This window comes from Crocuta crocuta, unplaced genomic scaffold, assembly GCF_008692635.1.
Source record: "Crocuta crocuta isolate KB4526 unplaced genomic scaffold, BGI_CrCroc_1.0 scaffold131, whole genome shotgun sequence".
In the NCBI taxonomy this organism is placed as follows: Eukaryota; Metazoa; Chordata; class Mammalia; order Carnivora; family Hyaenidae; genus Crocuta; species Crocuta crocuta.
Window position 1 is genome coordinate 11,734,826 of NW_027528977.1, and position 19,996 is coordinate 11,754,821.

General features: G+C 44.8%; 1 long non-coding RNA gene across 2 annotated transcripts; it reads left to right on the top strand.

Annotated features, from left to right (window-relative positions):
• Window positions 1–805: 805 nt before the first annotated feature.
• Window positions 806–2,913, top strand: LOC144225892 (uncharacterized). 2 transcript variants are annotated; one of them, XR_013333458.1, is made up of 3 exons: window positions 806–1,079; window positions 1,967–2,068; window positions 2,661–2,913. It is a non-coding gene; the product is annotated as an uncharacterized LOC144225892 (long non-coding RNA). The 2 variants fall into 2 exon arrangements; XR_013333459.1 differs by having other exon boundaries at window positions 806–1,006.
• The last annotated feature ends 17,083 nt before the right edge of the window (window positions 2,914–19,996 follow it).

Here is a 19,996-nt window from a genome sequence, read left to right on the forward strand (position 1 = left end):
GAGGTCCTGGGGGTTGGATTTCTACCTATGAATTTTTTTAAATGTTAATTTATTTATTTTGAGAAAGAGAGATAGAAAGTGAGTGGTGGGAGAGGCAGAGGGAGAGGAAGAGAGAATCCCAAGCAGGCTCCACACCATCAGCACAGAGCCAGATGGGCTCGAACCCATGAGCCGTGAGATGATGACCTGAGTTGAAACCAAGAGTTGGACAGTTAACCGACTGAGCTGTCCAGGTACCCCTCAACGTAATGAATTTTTCAGAGGAGGACACAATTCAACACGTAACAGTAACCTTGGGCAGGTATCTTCCTGCCTCTGAGCTCAGTTTACCTATCTGCAAACTAAGATGTGATTAAATAACCTCCAAGGACTTTTCAGCCCTAATGGCCTGTGTAGGCCAAACATATTTCAGCCTCTAGATCTGGGCTTGCCCCAGAGGCTCTAGAAATGGACATAGACTCCAATTTACATTCAGGCACGTGAGGCTGGAAACTGCCTTTGAAAAGAGAATTACGGCAAAGGCATACTTCCCCAGGGGTGTCTTCACGGTTAGCTTGGGGAGGCCCCTCAGAGAATTCTCCAGATCTCCGTGGCCACTCTCTGCTGAGTTGGGCACAGAGGATCCTGGCCTGGACTCAGTCCCTGGAGACCGGTCATCAGCTGACCTGAGGCTAGGCAAGAGTCCCTGAGATGTGGAATTAGGTCACCTACCCTTTCCACTTAGGTCATCAAAAAACTATGGGACGGGCAATAGCTTTAATCACCTGCACTCAGCTACAGCCAGTTGAAGCCAGAGGCCCTGGGGGAAAGGTCTCCTATCTCACAGTCCTCTGACGCATCTAGTGCCTGTGCTGATTCCCGAATTGTTTGTGTGGTCACAACTGTGATTTTATCTCTGGCGCTTGGAATGCCAGCCATTACGAGGGGAGAGGGGACCCTAGGACCACTGGTGCCAGATACCAACTCTGACAGATCTGCACACTGACCTCTCATCTACGCTGGAAAAGTGAGTCAACTCCAATGGTTAAAGATGCTGTCGTATGTAATGCTGGGCGGTAGGATGTGCAAGTAACCTGAGGGTATGTATGCAAGTCTAGGGGATTCTGGATGCTTCCTTTTGAAGATAGGTTGTGTGGAGTCACTGGGTGAATAGAGGCCGTGACTGCATCAGGCCACCTGATGTAGCCAAGCCAGGTCATTGGTCGAAGCCCCTCCCTGAGACAATCTCTGCCCAAACCCACACGCGCTGCCGCCGCTCTCTCCTGCCTCACCTCTGGCCACATACCCGCCGCACCCACAGTAAGCGGCTGTCCCGGTTGTAGCACTAGAAGTCTCTAATCCCGGGGACGCTGTCAGGCCTGGAAAAGTAGGACAGTTGGTCCCCCCGTCCCCCTGCCAGCCCTCCTACCCCACGCACACACAGACAGTGTGAAAACACCTACAGCTTCCGAAACAGCCCTTCCTGAACACCTCCTCTGCCTTGGAAGTGATGCTCCACTCTTTCTGCAAAAACTATTATCCAGTCCCCTCTCCTCCTAGGTCACCAGGGCCTTGCTCTGAGGATTCTACTCTGCACTGGCTCGTAAGCTGCTCATCCCGCCTCCCTGTATCTGTCTCCTCCTTGCCTTGTCCGCCTTGCCCACTAGATTGGAAACTCCTCCTGGGCAGGGGTTTGGAGAAGACTGGATGCCAAAGCCTGCCAACCGCAGAAAGGAATAAAGAGGGCTGGCCATCCAAAATGGGTGAAGGGTATTAAGAAGCACAAAGAGGGGCTCCTGGGTGGCTCAGTCAGTCGGGTGTCCGACTTCAGCTCAGGTCATGATCTCTGGGTTCGTGGGTTCGAGCCCTCCATTGGGCTCTGTGCTGACAGCCAGTTCGGAGCCTGGAGCCTGTTTCAGATTCTGTGTCTCCCTCTCTCTCTGACCCTCCCCTGCTCATGCTGTCTCTCTCTCTCTCTCTCTCTCAGGAATAAAAAAAAGAAAAAAAACCATTAAGAGGTGCAAAGATTCATGGTCAATAATATTGTAACAACCTTGTACAATGACAGACGATGACAACATGTATCCTGGTGAGCATTGCGTAATGTACAGAATTGCTGAATCACTATGTCTTACACCTGAAATTAATATAATATTGTGTGTCAACTGTACTTCAACAAGTTTCCTCTGGGGGAAAAAAAGGAAAGAAAAGACTCCCTTCAACCAGCTGTATTATTGTCCTGAAAAAAAGTATGTATTCAGTGATGCATAAAGCAAAAGTCAAGTTTCCCTTCTACTTCTCACTCCCATGTGTCTTTCTTAGACACAACCAACACTAACCAATTTTTTGTGTATCCTTCTAGAGATAGATTATACAAAGGTAAACATAACTTTAGACACCTATACACCTGTGCACACACAAATAGGAACATCGTGAAGACATTCTTCTGCACCTTGTTTTTTTTTCTTTGTGGAACATACATCCTGGCTAGTCGTTATCAGTACATCATGCAGATCTGCATGCTTATTTCTAATGACTCTCATTTCCTAAGAGGCATCTGTCCAGAAACTCCAGAGCCCGTGTCACCTTCCCCACTGACACGCCCTTTTCAGCACACCCTGTACTTGTCATTTCTGATCATAGTTCTAATGAGTTAAAAATTTTTTTTGACATTTAATCAGGTGCCTAAAGCCCGGATTCTGCACTGGACTGGTTGAGTGTGCTTCAGAATCATCTGGAAGTCTTTTAAAACGCAAATGGCTGGGCAATCTGAAGAGTTCCTGATTCAGTCGCTCAGAGGTGGAGGTGGGGCTGGTGAATTTGCATTTGTAATGTGTTCTCAGGTGGCCCAGATGCTGGTCCAGCTGTGAGCTCTGATAGGGGAGCCCTGGGGATGTTTTATTCACTAAACTACCCCCAGTTTGGCTCATAGTGGATAGGCAGTCAATAAATATTTGTTGAATGAAAAATAAATTAAAGCATGCTTGCACCCTGACTTTGACACTCTGTATGCATTGGTTTGGGGTGGAGCCTTGGCTGTCTTGCTAAAGAAAATTTGAAAAAGCTGCAGAGTAAATTGGAGGTGGAGGCTCCAGCTCAGCTAGTCAGACAGGTTGGCCCACCCTATCCTCTCCCCACCCCCCAGGAGCTAACCTTTGATGCCACCCTATCTGATCCTGATCCCTGTTCTTAGAGATAGAAGGAGTTTCCAATATGATCCCTTCTGTCTTTCTTCCTCATCGTCCTGGTGAGCAAACTGGGAGCGTGAGAGGTGACGTGGCTTGCCCAGTTTCACATGGCACTTTTGATGGCACAGTAGAGGTTTGCTCAGTCAGCCAGAGGAGTTGGCAGTACTGAGGCATTCCATGCCACAGATAAAGCCAGAATGACATTCTTCTCTAATGAAATCTTGTAGTTTTGCATGAAATTTCACACAGACTTGCCATTAGTTTATTTAAGAAAGAGAAAGGAAGGGAGGGAGAGAAGAAGGAAGGAAGGAAGGAAGGAAGGAAGGAAGGAAGGAAGGAAGGAAGGAAGGAAGGAAGGAGGGAAGATTTATTGCATATCTACCTGTCAGAGACTGTTTTGNCTTGCCATTAGTTTATTTAAGAAAGAGAAAGGAAGGGAGGGAGAGAAGAAGGAAGGAAGGAAGGAAGGAAGGAAGGAAGGAAGGAAGGAAGGAAGGAGGGAAGATTTATTGCATATCTACCTGTCAGAGACTGTTTTGTGTATTGGGCATGCAGTGATTAACAGAACAAAGTTCCTGCCTTCATAGAACTTCCTTTTGAGGAAGGGATGCAAACAGCAAAAAGAAATAAGTAAATAATTTTAGACAGTGAGGACTGAATACAAAGAAGTAGGAGAAACAGTCCAAAGTCAGAGGGCACATATATGGACTATTACCAATTAGTTCTGGGCAGAGCTGAAGGGTGTTTGCTCTGATGAGTAGCTCTGCTGGCTTCTGGAAAGTTCCTAAGTAGAGATACTTCAACACATGGAGTCTGATTATCAGGGCAGAAATCAACAAGGCAAGACTATGAGGGAGGAGCTTCTACTTCACCAGGCGTGCCTTTTCCTGGGTGTTGTATAAAGAGTAATGCCTCCAGAGCCAGAGAACCCAGGATTTAATTTCTATCACCTTTCAGCTGCATGAACTGGAGACAGTCTTTTCACCTTTGGAGACTCAGTTTTTCCCTCTGTAAAATGGGAAACAGTGACAAGAACTACTGCTTGGAGCCAGTGGAGTAGGTTGGAGTCAAGGTTCTGCTAGATCCAAATAGTGACACTGACTTAATGATTAAACTTGCCTGAGCCTCAGCAAATTCATTCATTCACTCAAACAAACAAAAAAAGGATCTATTTTTCTGAGCCTCAGCAAATTCATTCAAAGGAGGAGGAGGAGGAGGAGGAGGAGGAGGAGGAGAAGAAGAAGAAGAAGAAGAAGAAGAAGAAGAAGAAGAAGAAGAAGAAGAGGAAGAAGAAGAAGAAGAAAAAATAATAAATGACCTTTAAAATAGGCGTGCTAATTGACATTTCACTGGGATGTTGTAAAAGTTATGGAAATCCATACATGGGGACTTCATTTAAAGGCTATGCATTCATAAAATAGCTGCTTCTATATTATATATTCTCAAAAGTTGGAAGTGTCTCTGCTCCTATTCTACCCCCTAAGTTTTCCAAAATCTCTTATGTGTTTACATTTTTGTTTTGGCTTCTACTCAAGCCACCGGGCAGTAGCCATTCAGAGTCAAAATAAGTCAGGTGAGACCTGAAAGTAGGACAGGTGCCTGAGTGAGTTAGAAGAGAAAGGGCGTATATCAGCACGCAAGCCTGATGTCGTGGAAACAGCACACTGACCTTGGTGTCAGACATACCTGGAGGGGGTCCCAGGCCATCTCTCATTGGCTATGTGACTTTGGGACAGGCCTATTACTCTTCTGAGCCTCCATGTCCTCATCTGAAAAACAGAAAGCCTAGTTCCTGAGTCCTAGCTGGCATTACTGTGCGCAGTCCTTAGAGGAAATAATGAAGGTGGTGATGATGATGATGATGATGATGATGATGATAACATCAACAACTCGCACATGTATTGATTGCTGGCCCTGTACGGGCACTGTTCTGTATGATTTTTGTGCTTGATGCAACTTAATCTTCATAATGACCTTATGAAATAATAACCGTTGGCCCCATCTTGGGCAAGGAAACAGACAGACAGGAGCCAAAAAACTTGCCAAAGCCACACAGCTGGCAGAGCGGGATTCCAGCTGTAGTCATCAGCTCTAGGGCCCATCCTTTGAGCCACTGTTCTGTGTCGCATGAATGTAAAGCCCAGAGTGTCTGAGGTGTTCAGAACAGGTGGCAGTGCTTACCGTTCTCATTGTCATTGTTCCTCAGCCCACAGGTAATATTATCACATGCCTGTTGCCACAGCTCTTGACAGGGGCCCAGGGACAATGTCTGGCCAGCATGCTGGTAGCCAGCAGTGTCCTTGTCTCTGTTTGTCAGGCTTCAAGGGACAGCCTATCCTTTAATTTTGGGACCCAGATTTTTCAGGCCAAGCCTCTGAGTAACAGGATTTTCTTAGGTATATAGATTACAGCCTTTAATAAGCTTTATTAAAAGTAGAACTGCGAGACCCCTGGGTGGCTCAGTCGGTTAAGCGTCTGACTTCTGCTCAGGTCATGATCTCATCGTTCATGGGTTCGAGCCCCACACTGGGCTCTGTGCTGACAGCCCAGAGCCTGGAGCCTGCATCAGATTCTGTGTCTCCTTTCTCTGCCCCTCCCTCACTCATGCTCTGTCTCTCTCTGTCTCAAAAATAAGTAAACATAAAAAAAGTTTTTAAAAAAAAGTGGAGCCTCATCTTAGGGATCAAGGAGACCATGGTTTTTCCTACTGATTGTAAACGTCCAGATGTTTTCTCATTTCTGGAAGGATGGAGTGAGGTAAGTGAATGCTTCAGTTGTCTGTGACTGACATTATATAACCTTCCCATAACTCCTCATTACAGTTGCTGAATCGTTTGAATCAAATAAAAGGATTTTAGCACAAAATATAAATATTACCATACTCTGTTTCTATATCTTTTATTTTATTTTATGTTACATTTTTCTTTGGTAACTTTTCCAAGAAAATACTTCAACTTCTTGGGAGTCAAAGAATCATGAGTCATCCTTGGGCAGAGTGGCATGTGTTAAAAATCTAGAAATCTGGTGTAGTCTCCCTCAACTGCCTTGTTCACCCAGAAAGAGGAATTTGCAGAAAGGACACGAGTGGTGTAGAAAGGGAACTTTGGAGCCATACATGCTTCAGACATCACTCACTTGCTAGATATATATTCTCTTTCAATCTCAGTGTCTTTGTATTAGCTAGCTATTGCTGCATAACAAAGTATCCCAAAACTTAGTAGCTTAAAATGACAATATGTATTATCTTATAGTTTCTGTGGATTAGGAATCTGGGCACAGTTAATTAAGCTCACTCCTGCTTCAGGGTCTAGCACAGACTGTGGTCAAGGTATCGGTCAGTGCTGTAGTCATATTAGCTTTTAACTGGAGAAGAATCTGCTTCTAAGTTCCAGTGGAAGGATTCAGTTTCTTGCACGTTGTTGTATTGAGGGCCCCCATTCTTTGCTGGCCTGTTGGGTGGAGGCCATCCTCAGTTCCCTGCCACATGGCCCTTTCCAACATGGCAGCAAGCTTCCTCAGAGCAAGCAAGAGAGCATACAATCAAAGACACATTCTTTTATTATCTGTATCTCAGAAATCACACCCCATCACTTTGTTTGATTTCCTTTTGTTTTTGTTACTGTTGCTGTTGTTTCTGTGAATCTCTTTTTGTTCTGCTGTCTTTTTCATGTTTATTTTTTAACATTTTTAATTGGGGTAAAACACACACAAACAACATAAAATTTGCCATATTATCCATTTTTAGGAGTATAGTTTAGTATTAAGTACATTCACACTGTTGTGCAACCAATCTCCAGAACTCTTTCATCTTGCAAAACTAAAATTATACCCATTAAACAGAGTCCCAACTCCACCTCTCCCAGCCCCTGGCAACCACCATTCTACTTTCCCTTTCTATGAATTTCACTACTCTAGTTACCTCATATAGGTGGAATCATACAGTATTTTGTTTTCATGAAAGCCTTATTTCACTCACCAGTGTCTTCAAGGCTCATCTGTATTGTAGCATGTGTCAGATTTCCTTCCTTTGTAGACTGAATAAGATTCCACTGTCTGTATATAGCATATTGTGTGTATTTATTTGTCTATCGATGGATACTTGATATGCCTTCACCTTCTGGCTCTTGTAAATAATGCCACTATAAACACGGGTACACAAATAGCTCTTTGAGTACCTTCCTTCAATTCTTTTGGATATATACCCATGCGTGGAATTGCTAGATCATATGATAATTCTATTTTTAATTTTTTGAGGAACCTCCATACTGTTTCCCACAGCAGCCACACCATTTGACATTCCCCTCAACAGAACACAAGGGTTCCAATTTCTCCACGTTCTTGCCATCAACGCTTGCTATTTTCTTTTTCTTTTCCTTTTTTATTATTAAAAAATGTTTATTTATTTTTGAGAGAGAGAGAGAATGTACATCTGTGGTAAGTGGCAGAGGGACAGAGAGAGATGGAGAGAGAGAATTCCAAGCTGACAGCGTGGAGCTCGATGCAGGGCTCCATCCTACAAACCATGGGATCATGACCTGTACTGAAACCAAGAGCTTAACCAACTGAACCACCCAGGCTGCTTTTCTTTTTCTCCTCCACCTCCTCTCCTCCTCCTCCTCCTCCTCCTCCTCCTTTAAAAGTATAGTAGCCATCCTAATAATGTGAAGTGGTATTTCATTAAGGTTTTTATTTGCATTTCCTTAATAATTAGTGATATTGGGCATCTTTTCCTGTGTTTATTGGCCATTGCTTATCTTCTTTAGAGAAATGTTTATTCAAGTCTTTTGCCCATTTTTTAATTGAGTTGCTTGCGTTTTGTCATCAAGTTGTGGGAATTCCTTATACATTCTGGATATTAACCTCTAATTAGATATGTGACTTGTAAATATCTTACCTCATTTTACTTGTTGATGGTGTCCTTTGAGGCACAGAGGTTTTTAATTTGATGTAGTCCGATTTAGTTGTACTTTTGTCACCTGTGCTTTGGTGTCATATCCAAAAAATCAACACCAAATACAATGGCATGAAGCTTTTCCTCTGTGTTTCCTTCCAAGATTATTATAGTTTGAGGTCTTCTGTGCAGGTCTTTGTTCGATTTTGAGTTGATTTTTGTAATGGTGTAAGGGAAGGGTCCAAGTTCACCCTTTTGCACACAGATATCCAGTTTTGCCTGCTCCATTTGTTGAAAAGACTGTTCTTTCCCCATTGAATGGTCTTGGCACCCTTGTCAAAAATCATTTAGCCATAGAAGCAAAGTTTATTTCTGGGCTGGCCCTTTTCTATATTTGTTTTATGCCTGTACCCACAATGTTTTGATTACTGTAGTTCTGTAATAAGTTTTGAATTCAGGAAGTGTGAAACTTCCAAGTTTGTTTCTTTTTTCTTCAAGATTGTTTGGGCTATTTGGATTTTCTTCACATTCCATTGAATTTTAGGATGCGTTTTTCTATTTCTGCAAAAAAGTCTTTGGGATTTTGATAAGGACTGCATTGAATCTGCGGGTCACTAATATTGGCACCTTAACATTATTAAGTCTTCCAACCCATGAGCATGGGATTTTTTTTCCATTTATTTTTGTCATTTTTCGTTTCTTTCAACAATGTTTTATAGTTTTCAGCATACAGGTCTTTCACTTCTTTGGTTCAGTTTATTCCAAAGTATTTTATTCTTTTTGATGCTAATGTGAACGAAACTGTTTTCTTAATTTCCTTTTTGGATTGTTCATTGTTAGTCTATATAAACACAACTGGTTTTTGTGTGTTCATTTTGTATCCTGCAACTTTACTGAATTCATACATTAACTTTAACAGGGTGTGTGGTGTGTGTGTGTGTGTGTGTGTGTGTGTGTGTGTGTGTGTGTGATCTTTAGGGGTTTCTGTGTATTAGATTATGCCATCTGTGAGTGGAGATAATTTTTCTTTTTCCTTTCCTCCCTCTCTCCCTCCCTCTCTCTTCTCTTTATTCCTTCCTTCCTTCTTTCCCTCCCTCCCCCTTCCTTTTCTTCCTTCCTTCCTTCCTTCCTTCCTTCCTTCCTTCCTTCCTTCCTTCCTTCCCTCCTTCCTTCCTTCACTACTTCTTTCCTTCCTTCCTTCCACTTGATTGTTCTGTCCAGGGTTTCCTGTACTATGTTGAATAGAGGTGGTGAAAGTGGGCATACCTGTCTAGAACCTGGTCTTAGAGGAAAAGCTCTTAGTTTTTCACTGTTATGTGTCATGTTGGCTATGGGTTTCTCCTCTATGGTCTTTATGATGTTGAGGTAATTTTCTTTTATTCCTAGCTTATTGAGTGCTTTTTTTTTTTCATGAAAGAGTATGGAATTTTATTAAATGATATTTCTGCATCAGTTAAAATGATCCTATGGGTCCCTACCACCGATCATTCTGTTAATATGATGTATTACATTGAATGATATTTTTGTGTGTTGAACCATCCTTGAATTCCAGGAATAAATCCCACTTAGTCATGGTGTGTAATCCTTTTAATGTGTCACTGAATTCTGTCTGCCAGTATTTTTGTTTTGCGGATTTTTGCGTCAATATTCATCAAGGATATTGGTCTGTAGTTTTCTTAGTGTCTTTGTCTGTCATTGGGATCAGGATATAGAATGACTTTGAAAGTATTCCTTCCCCTTCAATTTTATAGAGGGCTTGAGGAGAATTGGTGTTCATTCTTCTTTAAAATTTCTGCTAGAATTTACCAGGAAAGCCATCTGGTCCTGGGCTTTTCTTTGCTAGGAGGTTGACAGAACAATCAAGTTTTGATTATTGATTCAATGTGCTGACATCCTTCCACATTGGCCATATTCTGCTTATTGGAAGCAAGTCACTAGGCCCAGCCCACCCTTAAGGGGAAGAGATTTTCAGGAGAGGAGAATGATTTGGGTCACCTCAGTCCATCCCTCTAAAATGGAGCTATTCCCATCAATTGGTTGAAGGAGATGTGGAAGGCACCTCTTCACTGTGCTTTGGGTCCCAGAACTACTTGGTGGTTTGTACTGCCATTTGACTGATTTCAAGACGCATCCCAGATTTCTGGTAAATGGGGACTTGTTGCTTCTTTGCATAAGATTCATACTTGGACAAAAGTTCCCATATCCCTCAAATCAGTGAAATTTCATTGGACTTTTAGTCATATTCTGTGATATGTTCTCAATCTCAAGAAATTAACAGGATGAGAATCTTGGTCATGGCTTTGTGATTGTAATTCTCACACCAGTTGTCACCCCTGACCCCTTAAATCTGAGTACACTGCTCCTGTATAATCAGGGATACCATGAGCTTCTTTTCACATGGTGCTTGTCCAAGTACTGTGCTATCTGTTTCAAGTCTTTCTCTTTTGCTGGATGGTAAGCTGAGGTTTTTTCCCCTCTTCTGTAGCCCCAACAGTGTTGAGTACAAAATCTCTATTTTGTACTGTTGAGTACAACAGAGATTTAGTACATGAAAAAAATATATGAATATATGAGCAAATAAATAGTGCCACCTTCCTGCTAACCTTGAAGGCTCTGAGCCAGTCTACCTGTCCAGTGTCCAGCCCATGCCTGACCAGTGTAGACGATCAATAAACATCATGGGTTGACTAAGAGAATGGCAGTTTAGCATTGTAACCACTGGACAGAAATGGAAAGTTCATTCGCAATCTGTTCAAAGCAGCCATATACTGGAGATGTCCTCTCTGTAGTGTCTTTATCATAAAAGCGAGAGTCTCTTCTCCTTAAATCACCTTAATACAGGAAAGAGGAAGTCATTTGCAGGTGGGTTCCCCCAGGAGCCAATTCTGAGACAGGGATCTGAGTTCAAGTGGCTTGTTTGAGAGACGATCCCAGGAAGCACAGTTGGAGGAGCAGAGGAGAGAGCTAGGAAAGGACCAAATTTAGTATAGTTCACATTAACGAATGGATGGCTGAACTGGGCACCTGAGCACAGCCTCACAGTGGCTCTCTATGAGACTGATGACTCAGAGCTCTCCCCTCCCCATGAGTAGCATGGGAGGTGTGATATTTACAACGGCTCCCCACCTCATTGTTCAGGGTTGCACTCTCTGGCACTTTGGCCCGTCCTGTGATAGAGCAGCACTCTTCTACACCAGAGAGTCCTTTGAGAAGGGTCATCGGTGTGGGAGGAAGAAGCCAAGTGGATGCTGAGTGCTGAGGGGATTGCCACTGGCAGCCCCTGGTGCGATGATTTGAAATCACATTTATGCACTTGGACCTGAGACCTGATTTCGTCCTCTACTCGCAAGGCAAGTCCCTCCAAACTCCCCATTCCTCAGTCCTTTCTTTCCCTTCTAGAAAGCCCTCCTCTGCTCCAAAAGCACTAGGACTTCATCCCTCTGTGAAGACGTGTGACGTGGGACTGCCGACAGCATTCCTTGTCAGAGCTCAGCTTCTAGAGTTTCTGTGGAGGCAGGCTTCCTTCCATTTTTCTATTCATGTTTCATCCCAGGCCTAGGAGCCAAGGCTCTGGGATCAGGGTGCTCTTTGCAGCTGATCTGAGCATGTCTAACCACAAGTATGATTCACATCATGCCCTAATGTGGTGTTTATATCATCTAATGCTTTGATTACTTTGTTCGAAGTGATCTCACTTGTTTATGAGCATCTGTTAAGTCCCCAGCCCCCAGAAAGTCCCTGCTCTCCTGTCCTCTGGGCAACTCATCCTGCAGACAGTTACGTCCTCTGCTGCTATAATGGCCCAGGTAGGCTAAGATAGTCTCCAGGGCTTTCTGACGTTCCTAACAAAACCAGGGTAAGAGAAAGAAACAAGGCAAAGGTAACAATGTTTTGGTCCTTTTGTTAGTGATTGCTGACACAGACGGACGTGTGTGGAGATGCCCCGTTACATTTGTCTTACCTCCTTGTTGTTAACTCCCACTCCTCCACCCACCCCGTCATCTACACACTCTCTCTCTCTTTTTTAAAAATGTTTATTTATTTATTTTTGAGAGAGGGTGACAGAGACAGAGACAGAGACAGAGAATCCGAAGCAGGCTCTGCACTGTCAGCTCAGAGCCCGATGTGGGGCTTAAAGTCATGAACCATGAGATCGTGACAGAGCTGAAGTCAGATGCTTAACCAAAGGCCATTCAATGGCCCTGTCATCTCCACTCTTTCAGGACCAGTTTCCATGGGATGTGAATAAGCAGATCGGGGGTGGGGGGAGAATGCATCCATAATTACTGAGATTTGGAGAAGGCTAAAATCAGCAGAGTAAAAGGATGTCTTTGCCTCTGGACTTCTCAGAGTCCCAAATGTGCTACCATGTACTGATTCTTGGCGAGGACAGGGTGAGCAGTGTTTCTGAAATGAATATGACCCAACAACACTTGCTGTTGGCTAAAGAAATGCTCTGAAGAACTAAGCTCTGGAAGTGCTTTCTTGTATCGTGCATTTGCCATGGAGCTGAAAATGCCAGATATTCAGAAGCCGGCAGCAGCCTGCAAGGACTCAGTGGGTGAAACAGGCTCCTAACCCAGCTACTACAAACCCCTTGCCTCTCGGTTCCGGAGCATCTGCTGTGGGCTGGGGGCTTTACCGATGGTAAACAGCGTTGCGAGGGAAGACAGCAGTGATGCCGCCATCAAAGACAAGGCTTCTTGGTAAGGCATTTGGAGTCAGGGAAGGTCATGGAGGCTGGGCGGGGCGCACATCCGAAACCTGCCCTCGGCACCAGGGCTAGCTACATAACTGGCAGGACCCAGTGCAAAACAAAAGGTGGAAGGGGCTCTTGATCGAAAGTGACTACGAAGTTCAAGATGATAGCCGAGTGCTGCACCTCGAACCCTGGTAGCTTTTGTGCGGGTCCCTTGCCTGTGAAGTCAGCCATGCACAGCATGTAGCTGTTCCTGGAGCAGCAGCCCAGGCCCACCGCCCAACCCTTCGGGTCACACCTCCTGTCCCCTTTTCCTCTCCCCCACCCCCCACCAGGCAAGTCTCAGAGACAAGCTTCCTCCCATTGGGCCTCAGCAGGAAGCTCCTTCTTCCAGCTCTTAATGAATCAGCCGATTAAGCAATGCGCCTGCAGGCAGCACCGAATAGGGGCAAGAGACTAGAGGTTCACGTCCTGGCTTTTTGCTCCTTCCCTCTCAATGACATTGATCAATTTCGTGTTCCATTTCTGTGGCTTAGAACCCTGCTTTGGAAAGAGGGGCCGAAAATAATGCCTGCTCCGGACAGGATGGCGTAGAGCCAAGGAGGGGAATTCTATCCTTTACAAGCTGATGGATGTGGCACAGGTATAAGATTTCGCATTCCCCCCTTGGAGGCTCCTGGTTACTCCTCTCATGCATTTACTGACCCATTCATTCAGTCAGTATGTGGAGGGGAGTTAAGAACAGACTAGGCAGAGAGGAAGGAGAAAGGCTCTCCAGGAAGGCAATAGCTTGTGCCATCCCCCGTGACGGACCAATATGACCCACGGGGCGGGAAGAGCTGAGATCCCAACCCAGACAGCCTCGCACTTCACCTCACTGCCTCCGATGCCTGGAGAAACTCGGCTGTGGAGGAGACGGAAGTTAATGGTAAACAAGGGCTGTTGGGCTGTCTCTGGATCTTAATCACCCTTATATCCCCACTGCACAGAAGCCCAAATAATTGATGATTGGCCACCAACCGACTTCAGGAGGCTGTCCGCCCGGTGCTGTCAACCGTCTCCAGCAATTAGGCTCAGCGTGACAGTTGTTTCTGAGACAAGGAGCCGAGTGAATGGGATTAATCTCCCTGATTTAAATCCATTAGTGCCTGTGATATACTGGTTCAGGCATTTAAGAGCCACTTCACCTCACCTGGTCATGCCCATAGGGTCACAGGCTGACTCACAGTTAATAGTGGGGAAGGCTTTAATGGAGGGGAGGCTTTGAAGAAGGGCAGGGTGTGTTCCAAAGCTTGAAGGTTTAATGCATTTTTAATTAAATGTGCTTTAATAGGATTCAGCACCAACTATCATGTCACTGCAGATAGATTCATTATATTTGTTCAGTTAATTACGCGTGTGCTATTACCCAAGTGTAAACTTTGGTGACCTGGAAAGAAGCTTGACTTCGAGGGACACCCAGGAGTTCTGCCGGTTCTTTCAGGATTAAATTAAATCGCCCCCCACCCTCCTGTCCCCGTATTTACGCTGCTGTGCCCACACCCATATCCACACATGCGGGCACACGTGCGCACACTCTGGCAAACAGCCAGGCACTTGTGTAGACATTCTCTCTCTCTTCCTCTCCTCTTTCAAAGACTGATGGATGGGAGGGGATATCAAAGCTAGGAAAAAAGCATGCCCAGATCGGGCTCCATACTGTTATCAGCTTCATAAGAAGTGCTGAATATTCCTGAGCCCGAGCGTCCCTCTTCTGCAAAGTGACAATGACAGCAATATTAATAGCAAGGATACCTCCCAGCCCTGCTGAAGTTCCTCAGGACCTGATACCCATAGAGCCCTTTGTGGGATGCCAAGAGCCATGTACATGCTGCTTATTGCTGGTGGTTGTAACCAATCCTTCTAGAAGGCACTCCGTCAGAGCTCCATCCTGTAAGTGCAGGGCACGAGATCCTTGCTGGACCCTAGGTGTTCACATGCTGAAGCGGGACTTTGTTTACTCACTCAGCGGGCATGCACTGGACATCCTTACCTAGGACTTCCTGAGGACCTACTCTATGCCCATCTCAGGGTCCCCAACTTCCACGTGTTTCTCATACATGATTGTCCACCAGGTGACTGGCTACATATTACAGATGGGAAACCGAAGCCTACCTAATGGATTTATTTAATACTGTTTGTTTGATTCTTATCATGTGGGCCAGGCATTAGCCCCAGGGGCTGGAGATAAAGAGGATAATGAAACAGAGATGGCCCCTCCCTGATGCACCTTTCCACACAGGAAGTTTTCGAGAGCTCACCAGAAAGTTCTACCATCCTTGGGCCCTCGGTTTTCTCCTCTGTCAAATCTCAATGTATCAGACCATGAATCTTGACGTGTAGTGGACTGAACAACCCACAATGTTGGTTCCCAGTTTGGGGCATGGTGGAGGTGGCTGGGGGCCTGGGAATGGGGTTCACCATATGGAGAGGAGACCCTCAGAGATGCCCAGGATAAACCTCTCAGCCCTTCATGTGCTTACCACATTCCCAGGGGAATCTTACTCAAATGCAGATGCTGATTCAGTAGGGTTCTAGGTGATAGGGTATGACTTAATTTTATATGTCACCTTGGCTAGGCCATGGTACCCAGTTATTTGGTGAAACATCAGTCTAGATGTCACAGTGAAGGGATTTGTTAGGTGGGATTAACACTGAAACCAGTGGACTTTGAGCAAAGCAGATTATCCTTTATGATGTGGGTGGGCCTCGTTCAATCAGTTGAAGGCTTGAGAGAAAGGACTGAGGTGCCCTGAGGAAGAAGGAATTCTCCAGAAGAGCTGCAATGTCAACCCCTTGTTAGTCTGCAGCCCCACAAATGCCCTGTAGATTTTGGACTTGCCAGCCCTCACTATTACATGACCCCAATTCCTTAAACTATTTCTTTCTCTCTTTCCCTCTCATAACTATCTATATCGATCACATATTTGAACTTTAATAATATAATGCAATTTTAATGAATTTAACATTTTACTGATATGTAAGAAGGATAAGTTAATTTTAGTAATATCTTTTATTTAACAGAAAATGTCCTAACTGGTGTTATTTAATGTGTCATTGATAGAAACATCTGTGAATGAGATATAGAGATCTACACATAAGTCTATATGTACATACTGTATAGATACCCTGTATACATAAGATACAGATACGGGACATATGTCTCTAACTGTTCTGTTTCTTGAAAGAGCCCTACCTGATGCAAGGAAGGGGAGTCTACATTTCTTCCAAGCTTCCAGGACACGCCAGTCCTACTGGCTTGTGAACCGGACTCTGACTAAGGTCACAGACAAAGATGGTGTCTGTACGTGGGAATTCCAACGCATGAAAAGCCAGGGCAAATCTCAACGTTGTCCCCAAAGACCTTCAGTGGTTGGTTTTGGCTGGAGCTACTCCTGTGCGTTTCACTTCGTTCTCTACTACATTCTCTTCAGCAATTAGTTTCTGCCTGGTCATCTGAATCCGATAGTTTGTCTAAGCTGCGGAACCACTGGAGTCCCCAGGAGCTTGCCCCGGCTGCTTCCACCTTGAGCTCTGCAGTTGCATCAACACGGCTTTTCCCAAGCACTCTCAAGTCAATGAGAGCCAGCCGTGCCCAGCGCTCAACAGCTGGATGGAAGCTGGAAAGGGACAAACCCCGAATTGGGGCAAAAGTTTCCCAGTGGCCCAGAGGTCTAGCATCCCACAAACACCAACACAGGGCCCCAGCGCCCCCCTGCCTTCCCTGACACCTCCTGAATGCCAGACGGCACCAGTGGGAGGGCTGGACAGAGATAATGAGACAACTTGCAGTCCTTGCAAATGACAGCACGGAGCCTGCTTGGGATTCTTTCTCCCTCTCTCCCTGCCCCTCCCCCACCTCCATATAAATAAATAAGCTTTTGGGACGCCTGGGTGGCTCAGTCAGGTAAGTGTCTGACTTCGGCTCAGGTCATGATCTCACAGTTTGGGAGTTCGAGCCCCGCATTGGGCTCTGTGCTGACAGCTCAGAGCCTGGAGCCTGCTTCAGATTCTGTGTCTCCTTCTCTCTCTGCCCCTTCTCTGCTTACACTCTGTCTCTTTCTCTCTCAAAAATAAACATTTAAAAAAATAAAGAAGCTTTTAAAAAAAGAAATATAACAGAAGCCACACATGTTATTTTAAATTTCCTAGTAGCCACATTAAAAAAATTAAAAGAAACAGGTAAATTCATTTTAATGGCCCATTTTATTTAACTGAAAAGACCCTACAAATTATTATTTCAACATGTCATGGATGAGATATTATACATTTAATTTTTTTTTTTTTTTTTTTTCCTTCACCTCTTAANACTTACAGCATGCACTTTACACTTGAGACAAACCACGTTTCAAGTACTGCTCAGATGCACCTGGCCCGGGCTCCCACATTGCACCACGCAGTTCTGGATCCTTAACAACCGGCACCCTGGGCCAAGAGGGTTGGTATTTGCTGCTTGCTCTGCATGTTCTTCTAAAATCAGAAAAAGGAAAAAAAGTGAGAGAAAATAATAATCTGGATATTTGAAGATGCCGGACGTCGCCTGTCAGGCTAACGCTCACAGGGGCGTGAATGGTAACAGCGGTTCTGCTCAAGCAAGCACCACATAAGCAAACGTTCTTTAAATAAACAGAAATTGAGTATATTTCAGGAACTTATTTACGCTATGGGTCACAGAGGAGGTTAAACCAAAGTTTGCTTTAAAAAGTCTCTCAATGGACGCCCTCTGGGCCCTCACCGCACGCTGTTGGGAGCAGGGGAGGCTCTTGGAGGCTGGGAGCCGGGTCACTGGTGGGCTGGGAAACCGTGGTCCGGTGGACAAGAGAGCCTCCGTCTGCCGTGGACACTGCTGGTCTTGCAGTCAAGTGCAAGGGAGGGGGAGGGGCCAACCCAGAACAAGGGACCTCGGGAGCCTGAGTTTCTGCAGAGACTCCCGGCAGACTGTGCAGACCTTCCTGGTGCAGGTTGGAAAGGGGCTCTATCCCACACATGTGAGTTGTTCACTTCTTCAGGTAGCTACCCATTCATTCATTCATTCCTCCTTCCTTTACTTCCGGATTCCTTCAGTTAGAGACTCACCTGCTCATTTCCTCATTCTTTCACACACTGTCTCAGGTTGGGCACCCTAGGGAGTAGACAGGAAACTGATTAGGAGCATCCTGCCGTCAGCACCTAGGAAAGGGAGGAGCGAAAGGAGACCCCCCCCGCCCCCCCCGGCCCGCCCAGGGCAGCTCCCAAGACGGATGAGCCTGTCCTGAGAAGAGGGCGTGAGGGAGGGCAAGGTGATGAGCAGAGGGCTGTCTACTGGCAACACTGCCAGTGTCCGAGGTAATGGTTGTCTCTCCCTAATGCTGGATTTGGGGGGGGGGCACCTCTCATATCCTCCACACACAGCCTTCAACACAGTTGTGTACACTTTGTCTCTGGGCTTCCCTTAATGGCTCACTCATTCATTCACTCACTCGTTCATTTCTGTAATTCATGAACATCTCTTCTCTGCTTAGAACTCTCCAGTGCTCCTTTGGCACTCAAGCCCTTCATGACCTGAGCCCTGAGCCCTTGAGGCCTCATTGGGCTAGACCCTCACCCTTGCTCACTGTGCTACTGTTTCCCCCTATCCTTTGAATGCGGAGCTGTTTNATCCCCTTTCACCATTGGGGTCTCAGCTCTGAGCTTCCCGCCTCAGAGGAGGCTTTGCAAATGGCCTTATGGACAGTTCTTCACCCTCTGCCCTTCTCTCCCTCTCCAAACCTCTCCCCTGGTTAGCGTCTGCACACGCACCATCTATTATTCTCTGAAATTACCTCGTTCATTTACTTATTTGCTCATTCTCCCTCCCATCCCCACTGGAATGTAAGCTTCATGAGGCCTGGGTCTTGTCTGAGCGTTTCTTCTTCTTAGTCACACAGGGATTTGTAGAAGGAACAAACGAATGACTCAGCAATTTGCTTATTCATTAAATTATTCACTCATTCATTATTCATGTAGCAACTCTCTTATTCATATTTTAATCAGTCCATTCATTCATTTATTCATTTCACCAACAAGCAGTGTTTATATCTATAAAATGTATTATATATAAATATATATTTTATATATTTAAATATTAAATATATTTATATATACATAAATTATATATAATTTAATATGTATGGTGGATACATATATAATTATATATTATAATGAACATGTATATGTAAGCACATAACACACATTTATATGTAAATATATATCTCATTTACTATGAACTCAATAAAGATATTCTTAGCAATATTATTAAAAGCAGCAAAAAGCCTCAAATTGTGTTAAAAAATAGAATAACCTTGAGCTTCTCCAACTCTAGAGGCTGGCTGTGGAAATTACAACACATCATGACAGAAAATGAAAAGCCCTCTTTATAAATGACACTTTGCTTTGAACTTCACGGGGGTGTGATGACAAGGAGCCAGGCCAATGGTCCTGTGAGAAGTGGAGAGAAAGCAAGTTTGACAAACAGGTGCGTACAGTACGGTCACAGCCATGTCCAATGTACCTGTGTTTGGATAACGACTAAACACCCCCATACAAGAGCGAATAAAATCAGTATCAGGTCTTGAGATGCCGGGGATTTTCATTTTTTTCAAATATTTCTTTGACATTCTGTCACACTTCATAGTATGGAAAAGATGTTTCATCACTGTATGAGCCTCAGGACATGGGGTGCTGCACAGTCCTGCGACTTGGGAAAAAGTGCTACTTATAAAGTCCCCACTGTGCGTCCCGTGCTCAACATGCATTTTTTCACTTAGTACTCAAAACGGTCCTAGCAGGCAGGTTAATATTGTGTGTGTGTCTGTGTGTGTGTCTGTATGAATGTATGTTTGCATGTATGTGTGTCTCTGTGTGTGCCTTTGTGTGTGTATTAGGCAGGTTAATATTGTGTGTGTCTGTGCCTGTGTGTGTGTCTGCGTGTATGTATCTGTGTGTCTGTGTGTGTGTGAGTCTCTGTGTATCTGTGTGTGTCTGTGTCTGTGTATCTGTGTGTCTGTGTGCCTGTGTGTGTATGTGTGATATTAGGCAGGTTAATATTGTGTGCGAGTGTCTGTGTGCGTGTATGTATCTGTGTGTGTATCTGTATATGTATGTGTCTGTGTGTATCTGTGTGTGTGCGTCTATGTGCACAAGTCTATGTGTGTATGTGTCTGTGTGTGTGTGCGTGTGGTA